We start from the raw sequence: 16,118 nt of genomic DNA on the forward strand, positions 1-16,118 counted from the left end.
TTCCACCGCGATCGCCTGCACCTCGTGTTCGACCCGACGGTGTCGCTGCACTACCGCGTCATGTACTTCCCCGAGGTGCCTTGCAAGCCAGTGCCGCCTCGCTATGATCCCCTTACTCATTACACCGAGAACCTTCCCCCATCTCTACGAGCAAGTTATGAACAACAGGTGGAGACTGTGGGCTCCATGGAGTGGCCGCCGTACTCGTATGCTCTTCAGGTGTTCTCTTCAGAAACCGGCATGTGGGAGGAGAGGTGCTTCCTCCGACAAGGCGATGCAGTGACCACAGTGTCTAAGATATGGTCTAAGCAAGGGCAACCAACTTGTGGCAGAGCCCTTCGGGGCTACGCCGCCGTGTACTGGCAGGGAGCACTCTATCTCAATTGGCCGGGTGGATTCATCATGAGGTAAAAAAAATGCGCTATGCATAGTTGCTGACTCTTTTCCTTCGTTGTCCTTGGTGCTTTTAAGACTTGTATGTTAAACATTCTTTGGCACCTTGGCAGATTTTCATTGCTGGAGGGGAATTATACAGTGATCAAAACTCCAAGATTAGTAGATACGTCTTTTTGGGAACCAATGTCGACATTTGCTGGTTATAACACTATACCCAATGTGTATTTGGCAAAATCCAAGCAGGGTATCTACTACACCGCGCTCCAGGGGTACCGACTTCAGATATGGGTATTGCACGTAGCATCCGACTCGTGCAAAATACCGGAATGGGAGCTAAAGCATCAAGTTGACCTCAGACCCTCCTTTTCACAACAAGGTACACGACATCATGGCAGAGAAGTTGTTGGCACGTCTTGGATCTTAACCCCAAGTGAGGGAGTATCAAATGACATACTAGATCACGGATGGGACTCTTCTGATGATGATTGCAGTACTGACACCGGAGGAAGGATTGGTAACAACGGGACTATCAAAATGTTGATGGGGTATCATCCATACAAGGAAATTATTTTTTGGGAAATTATTCCAACGGGTTCGCTTACTACCTAGGAAGCGCCAAGTTGCAGTGCTTGGGTAGGCTTTCCCCAGCATGCCTAGGCGGTTATCAATATACGGTTAACTCGTGCATCTATACTCCGTGCAAGGATGATCTACTTCTAGCTCAAAATGACCAATGATGAAGATGTACATGTACTTTTTTCCGTTTAATGATATATAATACATGTACTTGGCAACTAGGCATGTATATGACACATTGTATGTTGGGTAAAAAGGACGTGTACTTTTTTTTTGATGGAAAACCTTTGCTTCATCTTATTAATTAAAAAGTTTTTGAATGTCTACATAATCAACATGGGCGGGAAAATGCAAAGACTCTTTGTGGTATTATGGAGCTCAAATGTTTTGCGCTCGTAATGGACCATCTGGAAGCTTTTTTTTTTTACGAGTTCCAGTCAGCCATACGGAAAGATGGAGTGATTTCGCTAGAGATGGGCATGATAATGTGAAGGAGTGCGCCGCTAAACTGGACGAAGTAGTGCACGTACATGCACAACAGAAAAACTGGGCATGACTCAACCAGTCAACCATGAAATCATTTGGTTGTGGAAGAAAAATTGCCTACCTAACATGCCACATGTGCTTGGTTGAACCTGAGTAGAAACGGAGAGATTGAAAGTGAACGAGTGATTTCAATTGATGATGATCTGTCGGTATTTATAGTCCCAGACCAGTGGCAATGATAAGTTGGTTACAAGTTTGGTGTCTCTTCTAATGGTCATGATGTGTTTCTAATAGAAACGATGCCTCTTCGGCAATGGGCAAAGCTAGCAATTAGCCTAAGAAATTCCTAACTGTTGTTAGCTTAAAATTAACGCTACTTTCTAATTTCAACTACTTCCTAACAGAACGCTCGCGAATTCTTTATATATGATAAAATTCGTAACTAGATCTATATCTAAGCCTTCGCTGACCCTCTAACAACTTGTGATGGCTCCTTTGTAAATTCCTTCGTGTGATTTATGAGAGTGTCTAGGCTGGCGCAAGCTCGTCATGTAAAAACAACATCCACATAGAACTTAGCAACATATACGTGAGTAGGGTGGGTATAAATGTGTCCTTGCAAGTTACAATATGCTCATATTCGATTAATGGAAACCCTTTTCAAGGCAAAGAATTTGTAAACTGTAAATCAAGGACTGCATATAGGCGAATCGAAACATAACACGCGCGAGACGAGGGAGTAAATTCTTGGGCCGTATATGCTCACGGGCCACGAACTATGTCATTCTGGCTTCCGCATACATCTTCGTTCTTGGTCGTACCTCGTAGAGGGGGAAAAAAGAATCCGTGTCCTCCTCGTCGTCTGATCCTCAAAAAAGCAAGTGAACCAAACTCGCGCGCAATCCATGGCGGAGTTGGTTTTCCGGTTCCTCCCCTTCTTATCCGCGTGAGCTCAAGTTTGGGGGCAGATTCTGATTGGGAGAGCTGCCGTCGGAATCGGTCCATGGGGCAGCCGGAGCAGCCTCTTCGGGAAATCCAGATCGACGGTAAGCCGCCTGCCCCGATTGATTTTGGCACAGCAGCGTCGCGGACCCGAACATCTACGCCGTTCGAAAAAATTCCCCAGACGTAGGAACACGTTCGTCTTCTTTCTCGTACGCCCCAATAATTTCTCCGCGGCTGGACCGCTGGACTCGAAAATCTGCCTTCTCTTTGGAATCCCCTTGTGCGCCACTGCCACTGGATCCAGCGAAAAATGTGCCCAGGGGACTACGTTGTGAGTTTTGAGATGTACCTAGCGAGGCACTTAGCAATGACTGTTGGGGGAGAGGATATGGAAATCACTGACTCGTGGGTGCTCCAGCGTGCTTTGTGTTAGACTAGACACATCCCTTTTCATCGTTTCTATAGGTGAAAGGATTAAGCAATTTTTTACAGACGGAAGGATTTAATAGCAGATTATTTTCAAACATAGAGTATTTTCTTCTTACTGGAACTGGTTCTTTTATTGGTGGTGCTAACCACAGCCATTTTTTTGTTCTAGACGAATCGACTGCATTGGGCAGAAGAAAGGGATCACCCTGCAACCAATACGATGATTCTCACGATGGCAAAAGAAGCAAATATTCAGGGCAAGAGCTTCCACAGGTACAGCATAAACACCTATGCTCCGTGGATTGTCCAGACATGGTAGCTAGCTAAACAAGAAACTACGTCTCTTACTGCTGTAATCATCTACAGCCCTGTTGCACTACTACTTATGTTCTATTGCAACTATCTCAGTTCCAAATTTGAACTTTCCGGCAGAAAACTGCTCGTCTACGGTCAAAATACCTCTCTTTTTTGCTATCCATTTTGGCTGCATGCTCTTCTATGTCTACTAAAATTTGAAACTCTTGATAATATATCTAGCATAGACTTTCAACATGTATGGACCGGGAATATCTGGAAGCTCAGAACCATGTCTAGTATGCGTAATAATCAGAAATTCAGAATAGAGAGAGTTGGCCGTGTGATTAGTTTTGGTAACACTTGAATAAGTGCGACTGTAATACTCCCTCGGTTCTTAATTGTTGAAGTTCTAGCTTTGTTTTAAGGAAAACCTCTCTATGTTTGACCAAGTTATAAAAAAATATGCTAGTATCTACAACATTAAATATTTATCTGCAAAATATGTTTAAACCATGAATCTAATGAAACTAATTTGGTGTTCTAGATGTTGATATATATTTTCTATAGGCTTAGTCATACTTAAAGAAGTGCTTTACTTAGTACAAAGCTAGAGCGTAAAATTATTTGGAATGGAGGGAGTACTAATTTACTACCTCTGTTCATTTTTTGATGTCGAAATTTTTGTCTAAATTAAATGTATCTAGACACTCTTTAGTGCATAGAAATTTAGACGAACCTTCCGACATCAATTAATGGACGGAGGGAGTAATAATTTTTGCGGTGTGTGTAACCAAGGTTTCTGTAAACATTTTTTTTTTGCTTCATATGGACATTTTCCTGGCTTCATAGAGCACTGTTTAGCAACAAAAAATTGTACTCCCTCCATCCCAAAATAACTTGCTCAACCTTTTCTAGACACTGATGTATCTATAATCGAAATGCATCTATATACTTCCTTTAGTGACCATTCTTTTTTATCTGCTATGTATATGTGCTTTCTGGCTGTTATTTATATGTACTATAATTTTATATGTTTGGATCTGATTCTTTGTCACATCAATTTAATGTTGCACGCTATTCTGCAATAAAACATCCTCCAGGCATCCTGATTTACACAAATGCTTATCAATTTATATTGTCCATTGGAAAAAACATGTCTCTACAATGCTCACTACTAGAATGCTACTCCATATTGGCTCCCACTCCTTCACGCCAATGATAGTAGCCATTTTACTTTACAATTCTAATGTTTTTTACTCTTCTCCCACTCTTGTGCATGCAGGACATTTGGTGTCATATACTTTCCCTAATGACGCTGCGGGATGCTGCCTGTGCTGCCTGCGTGTCTCGTGCCTTTCTATGCTCCTGGAGATGCTATCCCAACCTCATATTCAACACCAAAATAATGGGCAGGTCGAGGGACAGAGGTTTCACCTGCACAGTTGATGACATTTTGAAAAAACACTCGGGCATCGGTGTGAAGACATTCGAGCTTGATTTCTCCCGTTGCTGCAAGCCCAACGTCAATGAATATCTCCATGGGTGGCTTCCGGTAGCGGTTACACCAGGCATCAAAAAACTTACCCTTGTGATGCCTGAGGAGGAAGCTGTCAGCTTCCCTTGCCCTGTTTTATCTGATGAGAATAGAAGCTCGATCCGGTATCTTCACCTTGTTCACTGCGCCGTCCGTCCTACAGATAACCTTTGTTGCTTGAGAAACCTGACGGAGCTGCATTTTGATTGGGTTCGAATCACGGGGGACGAGTTAGGGTGCCTTCTTTCCAGCTGTGTTGCTTTGGAGCGGTTGAAACTCACGAGATGCCCCGAGATAACTTACATGAAGATACCTTCCTGGCTGCAGCGGCTCAGCTACCTGCAGGTGTTAGAGTGCCACAGACTGCGGATGCTAAGGAATGAAGCTCCAAACATTCATAGTTTTCACTTTAAAGGTGTCCGAGTAGAGGTCTCACTGGGAGAGTCATTGCGATTAAAGAACCTACATATGATATGTTACCGCTTCCTCCATTATGTACGTGAAGAGCTTCCATACAGTGTACCGAATCTTGAAACTCTTAAAATATGTTCATATAATGAGGTACATATACTAGAACCTTTTGTGGTTATTCATCACCTCGTAATATTAATTAACATGTTGTATCTTTATGCAGTTGGTCAATACAACTATGGCGTTCTACCCTAGCAAGTTCCTCCACTTGAAGCACGTGGGTATCTGTATTATTGGGGCCTATGATTATTTTTCTCTGGTTTCTTTTCTAGATGCAGCTCCTTTATTGGAGACATTCGACCTGCGTGTAAGTCATTGTCCATCCTGCAAATATTTTTTTAATGCACTCAGTCCTGCAAATATAACAAGTCTCGATGGTCTAACCATTAATTCAGGTTTTAATTATTTTTTAAATCTTCAGGTAGTGGCATTTAAACATACCATCGGTGAATTGCTTTCTGACAATCCCTCGCAGCTACAGCAGAGGGCAGGATACCATCATGATAAGCTCCAGAGAGTGAAGATATCTAGATTCTACTCTTGGAAGAGCTTGGTTGAGCTGACGTGCCATATTCTCAAGAATTCATCATCACTCGAGGGCCTTACATTGGACACCACCGATGATCGGTTTGATGCTGCTACTAGTAAATGTTCTTATAACAGATCAGACAAATGCTCCTTCTTGGCTAAACCCATGGACGCCCATAAATCAGTCTTGGCAATCAGAAAACACATCAAGGGAAAAGTTCCCTCTACAGTTCAGCTGAATGTTGTGGAGCCTTGCCGCCGGTGTTACCCTATTAGGCACTTATCCTAGAAGTTGTTCAGCTGCATTACACTAGAAGCTGTGGTGATCAACGTGCAGACAGTCTTTTTTCTTTGAGAAGCTTAGGTTTAGGTACCCGGCTGTTAAGCACTTATCGTAGATGTTTTCCGGAGTGCACGGCATACTGCTTGCTTTACTTTACATCGAGGAATGTTGCTTCCAGTCCAGGCCCGTGTTATGGAGCTAGATGATGTGTAGCCTTGCAGCCGGTGCAATGCTGTTGAGTTGCAGACCTAGAGTTAAGAAGGTGCAGACAAGTTTACCCGGAAGTGTTCAGAGCTGTGCTGTCTTTTTTTTTTGTCGAAACATCTTAGGAGGAAAGGGTTTTCCTGCAATTCATTAAAAGGAACAGATTAGCGACTTTTGACATTTTTTTGGTAGCCTATTACGCTAGACTGCTTGCTTTACGTCCAGGAAGGTGGCTTCCAGGCCAGCTTACTGGGTTGTAAAAAGTCCGGATGGCGTGTTGACACTGCTGGCCCAATGTTTCATTTGAATGTAGAAATGAATGAACTTTACCGGACATGAAACTAGAAGAAATTGGTGGTGCCAGCTGAGATTAGTAGAACTGTATCGAACTGCTCTTTTACATACTGCATGCTAGCTTAGTTTGTATAAGAATCATAGGGCAAACGGATAGCCCTGTTCACTTGTTGACGTCCTTCTGCTGCGCAAGATACTTCAATGACATCTAAATAAAGTTATACAATAAAGTTGATATGGCCGAGTTGGTCTAAGGCGCCAGATTAAGGTTCTGGTCCGAAAGGGCGTGGGTTCAAATCCCACTGTCAACAAAACTTTTTTTGTCCCAATTTTGTTGTGCTTTTCCTGCAAAAATATCACCCAGTCCCACCTTCATGGCTTCACCTAGATTCACATAGTTTCTTTGGAGCGACAAAATGTCAAAATATTTTTTGTCCCGATTTTCTTGTACTTTTCGTAAAAAAATATCACCGAATCCCACCTTCGCCCAGATTCACATAGTTTCTTTGGAGCGACAAATATCTCTAGCAAGCTACCCTTTTTTTTGAAATTCTAGCCACCTACTTGCAAGTTGCAACAAACTGTTTGGTCAGTGGAGGACCCACTGTCAACTTTCTCCTATTTTTCCTGCAAAATTTCACAGAGCTCCTAGTCCCCTTCGGCCTAGATTCACATAGTTTCTTTGGAGCCACAAATGTCTCTAGCCACCTAATTCTTTTTGTGAAATTCTAGCGAGCTACTTGCAAGTTGCAACAAACTGTTTGATTAGTGGAGGACCCACTTTCAACAAATATTTTTATACAAACCAAGATTCGCATATGGTTTTCTCTTATTTTTTCTGCAAAAATATCACCGAGTTCCTGGTCCTCTTCGACCTAGATTCGCATAGTTTCTTTGGAGCGACAATGTAACATCCCAGGTTTTCAGATGATTGCGGGGTAGAATTTAGAAGTGTTGTGCATTGCATCGCAAAGCGGGAAATTTTTCGCGCTTAATTGCATAAAACCTAGGGGGGTCGAAGTTTGTATCTCGTTGCAATTAGGGTTTAGTTGTTACGAGAGTTTGATAAATTTCGACATGACATCTATGGAATTTAGGGTTTTGAAAGCGAGAATGAATTTGAATTGATATTCTAATTTGAATTTGAATGAACACATAAATAAATAAGGAAATAAGCATTTAAATCATAACATTAATTGGAATTCGAATGAACAGTTTGAATTCAAATAAGAATATAAAATAAGACATCCATTTGGATTCAAACTAACATTATGAAATATTGTTACAATAAAAGCTCAATAGTGAACATTTGAGCTTTTTTAATAATACACACATTTACATTCTCTTTACATTATCCAATATAATTTACAAAAATAAATAAGTAAAGGAAAATCACAATGTTGTCAAATTTGAAACGAATATAAACCTATCTAAGATTTTCTTGATCTTGAGCATCTTATTCTTGATCACCTGCAAACAAACAAAGAAAACAAAACAAGAAGAATTGCCAATTGACAGTTAAGAAAAATCCCCACGGGGACAATACCAACACTATCGAAGCCTATTCAGGTTAGCCTGGGGATGAAGCCATCCCATGGTACCAAGCAGCTCACAAGGCAGAGCTCAAGTTACCAAGCAACAAGCACACATCATAGTCACTGGGCTATGTGTCGACTAGGGAAAGCCCTGCCAATGCTATAAATATCATTTTATAGCTAGACCCTAGCATCCATCGACAACACTAGTACCACACCACCGGAACCACCAAGAACCACTAAGCAAAATGGAGCCCTAAGGCAAGATCCAGCCATCAGTAGATCAAGGAGGAGAAGGGCAAGATCAGCAGCAGCACCAGAAGACCAACAACCAACAACACAGATAATCTAGGAGTTGGAGTGACGTATACCATATACCATGGAACAATCGAGAGGATTTGTTCCATTTCTAGCTCATGGTTTTGCTAATCAGATATAGATCAGAAAGTGTTAAAATAGTTTATCATCACTTGGTCACGGACCAAGTGTAGCTGGGAATTAAAGTAGCTACAGTAAATTTGTGCAATCTTAGGAAAAATGGGAGCACAACCAGGAAGCACAATAGATAAGCATCAAGCCACTAGAAGACTACAGATCACCTAGCTACCCTAGCCCATTAAAACCATCAGAAGGTTTGTGTATATCCATATTTATTCACAGTGGCAATGAAAGATTTCGATCACCTACTGTAAAAGATGTCCCTCAAATCAAATCCATCCAAATCTTTGATAAACAATGAATATCAACCTTGTAATAGTTATTCTACTACTAAGGTCACTTCCTTAATAGCGATAAACACCAAACCCACCAGCCAAATCATCACTACCATAGGTTCAGATCTAGGTATAGTTTCCAATAAAGCATTGGCTGTCAATAGCTAAGCAAATACCAGCTAACTCAAAGAATACACCTAGCCATCAAGGAAAACTTCCTTGAATCACCAATAATAGGGACATGATGAGCAGAGCGTATCCCACAGTGGCCACTGAGCATGTCATAATCACAACCACATGAATCCATGGCCTTTTATGAGCACCGGAAGCAGCACAATTAATTAATAGTATAACAAGGCAACCTAGCAGAGCACATGTCAAAGAGTCATAGAACCAAAGCTAATATCAATAAGCACCAACCAATGATCCTTTAGCCAAGTCATTGATAACAATACGGATTCCTAGCACTTGGCAGAGAACAACACATCGCAGCTAGTTGCCCACGAAACACCACTAGCTAGGAATTGCTGTCACTGGGACAAATTGACAACCAAACTAGTCCAGTAGTGCTACTAGGAAGTGGTAACAAAGAGGAGAGGAGACATAGATGAGGAGGAACTCTAACCTAGAGCAGCAGTAGCCGCGAACGGCAACCATGGTTGACCTGACCAGTTGGACCAACAACAATAGCTGCGACGGACAACAAATGGGGCCGATGGGCTGGCTTGGGGAGCTAGTCCAATCTAACCATATAGTTGACCTGACCAGTTGGACCAACAACAATAGTTGCAACAAATAACAAATGGGGCCGATGGGCTAGCTTGGGGAGGTGGTCCAGTCTAACCATATGGTTGACCTAACCAGTTGGCCCAAGGGTATTTTCGTCTTTCCACCAACAGTGTAATTAAATAAATCAAGAAAATATTTAAAAACCAAAAGAAAACCCTACAAATACAATGAAAATAGGAATAATAAGAAAAATCTAATAATAATAGTAATTATTATTTCTTAGAATAGTTTTAAATACAAGAAATATAAAAGAAGTGAGCCTAGGTCACTTGGTTAGGGAAGTCGATGTACAATCCAACCACCCAGGTTCAAGTCTCCACGCACGCAGATTTGAGTTCTTATTATTTAAAAAAATCACTGTAGGGGTTTCCCCTATTGTATTCCTTTATAAAAAATTCTAAAATATAATCCTAATATTAACATTAAAATATTTCTTATTTTAAACAATAAGGAAATACAAGAAAATCTTTAAATCAATTTATTTTCTAAAAAAGAATAATATTTTTTTTAGAAAAAGATTTCTTAAATTACTTAAAATAAGAAAAGACTTAAATGGTATTTATAGAAATTACCATTAAGTCCTTAAACCTCAATAAATTAAAAATCTTCAATCACTCAAATTAGGAAAATTTGAAACTTAAAACATCACATAGGGGGTAATAACAACTAAAACACTAAATCATGCATAATTTGGATCTTTAAACATTGCCCTTACCGAACAATGATGCTAATTTTCAGAAATCGAGAACAACGATCAGTCTAAACAATCCAACTGCACTACCTTGCAGTATCCACGCAAGTTCATCACTTGCTCATGCCATTTGAGTATTTTTATCAAATTTCTTGCAAAGTACTATACTTATCATTCCTTCATTTCAAAGCAAAGTATTACTTCCCCAATTATGAATACTCTGTGGTGGGTAATGAAACCATGTGGTATGAATTTGGTGGAGATTCCATTGCAACTAGGTTTATATCCACCTAGGACTAATAACGAATACCGTATAGCAATTCTTGTGTCATTATAGCCGTGTTAGACATAAGATCTAGAGTGGGACTGAGAAGTCAACCGTACCTAGCTTTTTCCTCTTGCCACTACTAGGAAAACACCTATTGCCGGTGCACCAAATTTGGTTACTGCCAGCGCACCAGCGCCCGCCGGTGGGAACGGGCCGGTGATAATAGGCTAGTGCCGGCGCACCTGTCTAGTGCGCCGGCAGTAAGTTTTCCACGAAACAAAAAAAGCCTCGCGGGGGCACTTTTACAAGCAGGCCCCTACGTTCAAACATGAAAGCAATCGAGTCCTAGTTGGCAAATCAGGATCTTGAGCCCAAGGAGGAGCTCAAGGCGGCGTGTCGGCACCGTGGTCATCGACGTGTCGGCAGCCTCGTTGGAGGCTGAGGAGGAGCTCGAGGCGGCATGGTCGTTGGAGGAGGAGCTCGAGGTGGCCCGACCGTCGGAGCTCAAGGCCGAGGAGGAGCTCGAGGTGGCGCGGCCGTCGGAGCTCAAGGACGAGGAGGAGCTCGAGGCGGCGCGGCCGTCGGAGCTGGAGGCCGAGGAGGAGATTGAGGTGGCGTGGCTGTCGGAGCTCGAGGCCGAGGAGGAGCTTGACGCCAAGGAGGAGGCGACATTAGATGAAGAGGAGAGAAGGATGAGAAAAGAGTAGGAAGAGGAAACAGAAGAGAGGAAGAGGAGGAGAGGAGAAGAGGGGGTAAATGAGGAAGGGGAAGAGGAGGACCCCGGATTCAACTTATATACGTAAGGTTACCACCGGCGCACCTAGTAAGGTGGTGCGCCGGGGGTAAATTTTTATTTTTTCATCAAAATCTAAAACCTGAAAAAAGTCATGTTTCTGTTTTGCATTTGACAAATCCAATTTTTGTCTAAACGACCATAAGTGTTGAATTCGAATAGGAAATTTCGCGTAGATACTTTTTGATATAAAAAAGTTTTTCATCGGAGGTCGTATGTAACCAGAATTCCAGTTTTACCGAAAAATGATGCCATTTTGCATAATATATAAAAATTCATTTTTTTTTAAATTTTTCACTAAAACTAGATGGCATAATACATGGGCCTTTCAAAGAATTTTATTTTTTGAATTTTCAATCATTTTCTTTTGTTTTTTCAAAAACTGAAAAGGCGGTCCACGGGGGAGGGGGGGGGGGTTGTCGAGGGAAAATGGCATCAATAGGGTGGTGCGCCGGCAGTAGGAGAAGCTGCTCATTTTTCGTGGCCCGAACCTGGCCGACCATTACTCCCGGCGCACCAAATATGGTTGTGCACCGACGGTAAAGGAGCATCACCGGCGCCCCTATATATATGGTTAAGGAGAGGACAGTGGTCCAGATCGGTCTACCTATAGATATAGGGGAGGGCAAACTTGGTAGATATCTATGATGGATTGTAGGGGTTGTTCGGGTCGTGCTATCTATATGATATAGGGCAAGGCATGTAGATTGTCGAAACGGTCTACCTTCGGGTAAAGGGGGTGTGCCTATGCTGGTCTATCTATACGACAAAGGACACGACAAACATACAAAAGGGTGGGTATGCAAGGTCGTGGATAAGAAATATGATTGGCTTGAACCTTATACTAGGTCCCATACCAAGAAAGTGTGGATGGGAAGGTACGCTCGGTTGGCAACAAGGATAAGATCTCTTATGAAAAAAGTAACACACCTCTGCAGAGTGTAATAAGTTGTGGCTTGTCACTTTCTGTTTGAGGAAGGAACTGCGAACGCGGTAGGAAAGGAACTCCATGTAGTTTTGGACACCCTGTGAAGGCTGACATGCATTGTTTTTTTAGAATAAAAATAACCTTTTGAAGAAATGTTTACAAAAACAAGTATAGCTTATGGATTCCTGATTTGTGGCTTAGTTAGTGCATAAAACACATTTCCTATGATGAACTTGCTGAGTACGCTTGTACTCACCCTTCTTTGAATCCCATGCTTAGAATGCTTAAACAACCTGGACGAGACTCCTGAAGGGGCTGATGAAGCTGTAGATGTCTGCTATGAGGAGCCAGACTTGTCTAGAGGCGTTGAAGGGGTGGATTACATGATAGCCTACGGTACATAGGATGCCACCGAGGAAGCAGAAGGGTAGCCACAACACTCAAGCTAGTTAGTCGGGCAACACCGTACCTTATGGAATAAAGTTGCTCGAGTAGTCATGGCACTTAATATAGTTTTACCACTTGTTTGTAAGTTAGTTAAAGTCAAACTAGAGTTACCGAGTTATCCCCTGGAGGAGCTCCACTATGTATGACTTGTAATCTTAAGTGCTTGAATAAAGGGCCAGCTATGTTTCTGTTGTACCACTCTAATGTATGTAATATTTACGGATTGGTACTTCGTAAATGTTATGTCAAGGACTTACGTAGTACAACATGCAGTGGTATGCTAGGTCACCACAGAAAAATGTCTCTAGCCGGCTACCTTTTTTGCGAAATTCTGGCCAGCTACTTGCAAGTTGCAAAGAACTATTTGGTTAGATGAGAGCCCGGACCTACTCCCGGAACAACATGACGAGATCCGCGGCCTTGGCCAGCGAGGAGGGTGGAGCCATGATATCCTTGATTGGGAACGAGGCCAAGGACGCCACGGGTGGGGCATAACTAAGGAATATGAACTAGTGGGTAAGCTAGAGATCTTGCCGCATGATCCGTACATGCCGGTGGGAGGGTCGAGGAGGCAGCCCTGACGTCGGAGTTGCCCATCGAGAGATCAGCGGTGCACCTTGGCAGCAAGGTCGGCTCTGGAGGAAGAAACCAGAATTAGCGGTGGCAACCAGGCATCGAGTTACACAATAATAATGAATTTGGTTCTATTGGGCCAGTCTACGGCCTATTTCTGGTTCGGTGCCAATTTTGGCAGCAGTATGAACTATATTGGTCATGTTTTTGACAAAAGTATGAACTTTTGTGGGCCTTTGGATGGACCAAAATGGAAGGCTATTATTTACCACACAACACCTCTCAAAAATTCAGTCTCCTGTATTCACGACCAAACAAAGGTGAAATATGTATGATCACCTGCTACCTTGAAGCAATACTACGCGGTAAGCAACGCTGTGTTAAGAACTCACCAAAAATTCCAGCCGCGGTACATTACGTACGCCCGAAGCATGTGTGACTCAACAAAAGTATTTACCCGTTCATGGTCGTGAAAACATATGTTTGGCAATCATAAACCAATGGTTCACACAAGTATGTTTGGGTTTATAGTGCGCAAGGTTGTTTTCCGTTGGTTACGTGATTTCCGCAAGAACAATCGACATATAAGATCTGGAGATAGTGTTGTGCTAGCAGCCGATCAAGCTCTATAGGTTTGATTATCGCTAGAGAACAAATTGCCAACATGAACAATACCACATATATGCTACTAGTTGGCACTCACCCACCAACAAGAACCGACGTGGTCGTTTTCACACGGCATTATAAGAAAATTTCAGCTAACATCTAGATGTAGTAAGAAAGAAGAAGGAATTGACAATATGTGATTTGTGCAGATTTGAGATTTTTCCCTTTCGAATCAAAGAGGGCCATGCTAGTTCTTGTTTATTTTCGTTGCAATAATTGAGCTAGCTATGCAGCATTTTTCTCCTCCTTTTGAGAAAGGAGTTCTGGACCGTTTGCTTCGGTCTCTCATCCACGGACCTAGAAATCTCGAAAAGCTGATGCACTCGGTTTCTGTTGTTGATGTGGTTGTTGTCACAGAGAAGCGCACGCCGCACGGGGAGCACGCAGTTTTCTTGAGCACGACAACCGAAATGATGGTGTGACAGTTTCACGTACATCAGCAAGCAACGGGACACATTGAAGTTAGAGAGTGTGGCTGAGTGGGTGTAGGTTAATTGGCGTGCCGCAGCTTTCAGCACTTTTGCCGTTCTCAGGACGCGCCTATATAATTCTGAGGAAAGAGCCAATCCTGCACAACCGGGGCATGTTTTCTTTATGGCCGAACTGGAGGAATACTTTTTCCACAGATCATAGCCTTCCTGATCTCACATCGCTAGCTTTTCTCGCCTCTTTCAGTTTGCTTACACACTGAACTTTAGTCTCTATAGTGTTCAGTGCACTGTCTCCGCATGCTCGAATTGTTTTGCCCAAGTATCATTTTCACACGCTTTGGACAACCAAAAGCTTGATCATCATGTGAGCACAGTGAAGTGCTGCGCAGTTGCATGCCTGGGTATCTGAGTTTCTTACTATAAATACATCATAGGGCCTCACGACAAGGCCCATGAATCAAAAACTACCTTCTCTCACACTCACTCTCATCAACCCGACCAGCACTCCGGTGATCTGTGTATGTCTCTGAGGCAGTGCAGCTCCTTAGTTGGTGTCATTGACAGGGAGCTCTCTACAAAAAAGATGAAGATTGGCAAGGCCCCGGCACTCCTGAAGAAGGCCGTGAGCATGTGCAAGAGCAAGACCAGCGTGCTAGGGGCAAGGCTCCTCGTCCTCGCATCGTTCCGCCGCAGGGTTGTCATGGCCGGTGTGATCTCTAACAAGATCCAGTCGCTGATGGTGGCTGCCGACCGGGTTATGGTGAGAGTGGATAGCTGCCACAAGGCTCTCGTACTGTGGAAGGCCGAGAAGTCGCTGGCGATCTATGGGGGTCAGATTGTTGATGATCTCTCTCATCAAATCAAACTGTTCGACCAAGAAGAAAATAGTGATGGTGGCTGCCCTGACTGGACATTGCACCCCATCTTCAACGGTGACGACAACTGTTCCTACACTGAGGAGTACGAGGGGGATGATGATGAGCTCTCAGCGATGTATGTAATCAGCAGCAATCGAGATGTAGAGAGGTTGGAGTTTAACATAGAAGACGATATCAACCAGGCTGCCGAAATATTCATCAGCAGGTTTCGAGAGCAGATGAACAAAAGCTTTTAGTGATCCACTGATCCTTTGTTTTGGTATATCAACATGATACTGTGTTTAGCAAGCGCTGACAAAGTGATAGTAGTGGTGGGTAAGAGAGAACAATACAGTCGATAGTCTCAGATGCATGGATTTAAATTTTTTGTCCATCCCCAGCATATATAGGAGTTTTTGCAGCGGTCCAGAAAGTTAGAAGTTTTAATTCTAAATGTGTGTTGGTTCTGTGAGGATCAGCATTTCAGACTTTGCGATAAGACCTTGGAGGAAAACACCCCCTCGTCCCCTGCTCGTCCCCGCGGGCGAGTCAGGGGCGAAACCCCAACCCCTCTTCCTCCAGCCCGACCCCCTCCGCCCCCTCCCCCGCCGCCGGTGGCCGGAGCTGCCAGGCAAAGCCCGCGCAGTGCCGCCGGCGGCGGGCATCTCACCTCCTGGCCGCCCATCGGGAAGCGCGGGCGGACCTGATGGTGACGGCGGAGCCCCTCGGCTGTCCGGCGACGGCGACGGCGCTGGGGAAGATGGCGACGGCGCCGGGAAGGTCGGCGACGACGCTGGGTTGGCGCGAAGGTGCTGGGCGGCCGGAGTTGGCGCCGTGGCGGCGCGGGTCTGCTGGCCCAGATCTGGGCCCTTTGGGCTCGATCTGGGGCGGGCGGGCCCCGGCCGTTTTGAGCACCTGCGCCTGGGTGCGGCTGCCCGCCTCCTCCTCGCCCGTCCTCCTTGGCTACAAGCGCAGGGGTGCTGC

The 16,118-nt window shown here is 43.7% G+C and overlaps 1 non-coding gene across 1 annotated transcript; it reads left to right on the forward strand.

Moving 5' to 3' along the window:
- Positions 1–6,673: 6,673 nt before the first annotated feature.
- Positions 6,674–6,754, forward strand: TRNAL-AAG. The gene has a single exon. It is a non-coding gene; the product is annotated as a tRNA-Leu (tRNA).
- Positions 6,755–16,118: the final 9,364 nt, after the last annotated feature.

This window comes from Lolium rigidum, chromosome 5, assembly GCF_022539505.1.
Source record: "Lolium rigidum isolate FL_2022 chromosome 5, APGP_CSIRO_Lrig_0.1, whole genome shotgun sequence".
NCBI classification, from domain to species: domain Eukaryota; kingdom Viridiplantae; phylum Streptophyta; class Magnoliopsida; order Poales; family Poaceae; genus Lolium; species Lolium rigidum.